Here is a 4,338-nt window from a genome sequence, read left to right on the forward strand (position 1 = left end):
CAGGCATGGGAGCTCATAAAAATATGAGACTCAAAGAAGTGACCAAAGCAGGCAGCTTTTATACTTTTAAACAAAGAAACAATTATATGCAAAGAATTGACTAAGGGTTTTGGGATTGAGGTAGCAAATTAATGAAGAAATAACAAAGTTTATTTATACCTTATTACCTGAATTCACTATCTCTGGTAATAAGGATGCTTTCTACCCACCAGGTGCAGGGAGGGTGCCCTTCACATGGGGAATATATTTCCTGCTTTCAGGGGGACAAGGGAGGGTCGGAATGTCCTTCTTGCACCAGCTGTTTCTGAAGTAACTTTAATTCAAAATAATCAGTATGTCAAAGTGGCATATTTTGGGGTGGCATATTTTGTTCTGCCTCAGCATCCAGTGAGAAATGTGTAGATAAAATATATTGATATTGTTACGGAATTGAACTTGAATCCACTTGCCTGCCATGCAGCAAAGCCAATCTACTAACACAGGTTGTGGTGAAAGAAAGTACAGCGTTTATTGCAGGGTACCAAATAAGGAAAATGGGCAGCTCATGCTCAAAAGACCCAAACTCCCCAGTGGCTTTCAGGGAAGGGTTTTTAAAGGCAACATTTGTGGTGAGGGTTGCAGCTTGTAGACTTTCTTCTGATTAATTGGTGGTGAGGTAGCAGGGTTGATGTTTCAGGAGTCTTAATCATCAACCATCTGGTTCCAACCAGTCTGGGGTCTACTTGCTTGTGGTCAGCATGTCATCACAATCCTCCACTTGGGCAGGGGTCTTAGTTTCTGCATAACAACTCAAAGATAGGCATCAGATTGTTATGTATATCCCTTGAGGAGGAACTAGGATTCTGTTTTATCCCTGAGCTCTTGTTCATGCTATCTTGCTTGGTTCTGCATTCCTTCACTTCTCTATTTAGTAACTGCTTGAGTCTGCTCTTTGGAACTCAGGGAATACCTACGAGACTAAAGCATTTTTCCTACAAACAAAAAATGAGGGGCATAGAGTAGTCTTGACACTGAGAAGGCTTCACAGGGTCCTGCTCAGTCTCAATATATGTTGATGAGTGTCACATGACGTCTGAGTACTTGAAACTGGAACATAGTTCAATATCTAATTTTAACATTTCAATATTCAGATCCACTTATGACTTTGCATCTCAGGAAGCTTGGCATCATTTAAACCCTACTTCTAGCTGTGCTCAGCTCCAAACCTGAGTAGTTATGACCATGCCATATCACCTGTTGTGCTTCTTGGGGCAGGTAAAAACATTTTATAACAATGGGAAACCCTAAAGGATGCTAACTTTTATCTTCTTCAGAAGTATTATAATTACATATGAACTTGAAGGGGAGCAGAATTTGCCATCCCAAAATATTCCACATTGGTGTAAGGATTATCTTGAGCTATTTATTTTTAAGAAATTGGAGAAACAGGAAAAGCTCTGAAAATCAGTAGAAGTTACCCTGTAGTAAGAAAAATTTATATTTGAAAGGGAAATCTCCATTTTTAAAGGTGTTTCCCTCTCTGTACCAGGAAAAAGAGGTTGATACATTTCTAGAAACTTATCAATGGAGATGGCTTGGACTTAAATCTGCATAACAACGATACACTTGTTTACTGTGCTTTGCCTGACAACCTTCCATAACTGTCTCCCCAACCCCCAACATCTTTTGTCTTTAGCTGGAGACAGTATTTAGGGTGGTGCTAGGCCATTTCCTTTTCCAGGAGCTACTCAGTTTTCCTGGATATTTTCCATATATACAAGAGGTATATATGTTATTAAACTTCTGTTTGTTTTTCTCCTGTTAATTTACCTTTTATTATGGGGGTGGGATATCTCATCCAAGACCCTAGAAGGGTAGAGGGAAAATTATTTTTCCTCCCCTATAAAATGCCTTTCTGAAGATATTTCCTTTTCTTACACCTCAAAGAAATTGAATATTCAAGCAACTTGACCATAAATTTAAAGACTGAAGTACTTATGCTTCATTTATTGGTTATAAAAACCTTCATAATATTATGCAAAATTCAGGTAAAATCAATATTTCATAGCCATGCTTGAGCTATCCCAATCTACTTTTTCTCTAGTCATGAAATAAATCATTCTAGATTTTTAAATCAGATATTCCACCATTGAGTGGTTATATTATTATTTTGATAGTCATTTATTTCTCCATGTCATTCCCACATAAAATGCTCTGAATATTCTCTCAAATTTACAGGATTCTATTAAATGCTATTCTGTGTTGACATGAACTATTTAATGACATAATCTCAAATTTTGGTTCTGAGGTTAATTCCCAATTATATGAAGTTTTACTGAACCTGTAACTGTCTACACCAATAAAAATTAATTGAGAGGATGTTTGCAATGCCCAAGTAGATCTTCAGATACTTCTTTGGATTTCAGTGTGAATTCATCTTCTCTTTTTAGATCCCTCATATTATTATGTCCCCACATCCTTTATTCCCATTCCCTTTGAATTTTCTTATAATTTCTAACCTAGCATATCTTGTAACACGGGTAACTGTTGTCACCAGGTTATGTATGTGTATGTTGCACTTCAACTTTTTCCACAAGTTTGAGAAAATAAATCAGATTCAGAAAGAGAAGATAAACTTTCCTGGCTGAGGGAAAAAAGTCTTATTTCCATCCACCACTGGACTGCTCCCATGTGGATCTTTGCTCATAATTCCATACTCATAAATACTGGTTCCTACTTAACAACGCTGACAACTCTACTAGGCATCTCAGTCTTAAGGTTAGGTTTAGGTGGTGCAATATATTATGTACTGGAGAAACATGAAGGAAGCAGTAATTTCAAGAACAATGAAATAGAGGGGCTATTGCTAGATCAACAGATGCTCTAACAAAAAAAGAAAAAGAAAAAAGAAAAAGCTGAGATCAATTAACAGACAATTTAAAGCTAAGTGTGAAAGCCAGAGGTATAATTAGTAGCAAAAGAGGCTCTTATCTCCTGATTTCGGAGGCCCTGAGAAGACTACATTTAGAAAAGTCAGCTAAATAATAGCATCAATTACAACCACCATGCCAGATGTTTTAGTATTGCTACAATAGGTCCTTTCAACATGAAAGAGAGAGAAATATGTTCTTATAAGAATAGGCATGTTTTACAGGTATGGGGTTTCTTTTCCTGTCTGCAAGGCAGCACGAGCACCACCAAATGGCTTTTGAACTGTCACGGGATCCCAACATAACCTTAAGTGACATCATGGGATCCCTTTTAGAGAAGAGGAAGTACAAGTTTTTTTCATGACCATTAGATCCACTGATTGTATCACATGCTCCACTAACTAGGAGCTGCTAGCGAGACAGAACAATCTACTGAAGACACAGCTTGAGCACCAGCTTAGAGAAGGTCTTTTAAAAGGATAGCAAGGATAATCCACTATACACTTATCATACATAAAGTGTATAGTTTGTATCAAAGATTTTTACATAGAACTACATCCCATAAATCTTGGAAGCAAAGTTTGGGACTAGGAATGACTATACTTACCATCACTCTCAATGACCTTCTTGGAGGATTTGTGCTACCCAACTCTGGGTTCTGTATTAGACATAAAAGGCAGAACACCTCTTCCTAGGACACAGTAATTATCTATTGAACTACAAACTATGTCTGCTCCTAGGTCACTTTGGGCTCCTTGTATCTGGGGACCAGAAGATTAAAAAAAAAAACAAAACACTATTTTGGTAGGAGTAATTGAGCCTATCAGAAGGAGCAAGGAGTGCTTTCACAGTGGAGACAAAGAGAAATATGTTTTGAACCCAGGTGACCTGCTTGGTTGTCTCTTGATACTTACTCCCTTGAGCAATTGTGACTATAAATGAACAGATACAGCACCCCTGACCTGAGAACATGTTGACTAGGGACTCATATCTCTCTGGGATGAGGGTCTAGATAAGGCCAGTAGGGGTGGTAGCTGAGAGTAAAGGGAATGTAGAAACAGTAGAAGAGAAAGATGATGAGTATCAGTTACACCCCCAAGACCAATTGCAATGGTGGGAGCTACAGTTCTTCCCAATAATCTTCCTCTTCTATGTTTCCCCCAGAAAGAGAGGTCCACCAGAATCCTGGAAGAATGTCGAAAGAACTGTCTACAAATGTATATAAATAAGTTGAAGAGACCTCCCAGCTCCACGTAATATCAAACGGTGAAAATCTCCCAGAGATCTCCATCTCAATGCCAAGACCCAGCTCCACTCAATGACCAGCAAGATATAGTGCTGGACACCTTATGCCAAACAGCTAGCAAGATAGGAACACAACCCCACCCATTAGCAAGGGGGCTGCCTAAAATCATAATAAGGTCACAGA

This window comes from Balaenoptera ricei, chromosome 7 (genome assembly GCF_028023285.1).
Source record: "Balaenoptera ricei isolate mBalRic1 chromosome 7, mBalRic1.hap2, whole genome shotgun sequence".
Lineage (NCBI taxonomy): Eukaryota > Metazoa > Chordata > Mammalia > Artiodactyla > Balaenopteridae > Balaenoptera > Balaenoptera ricei.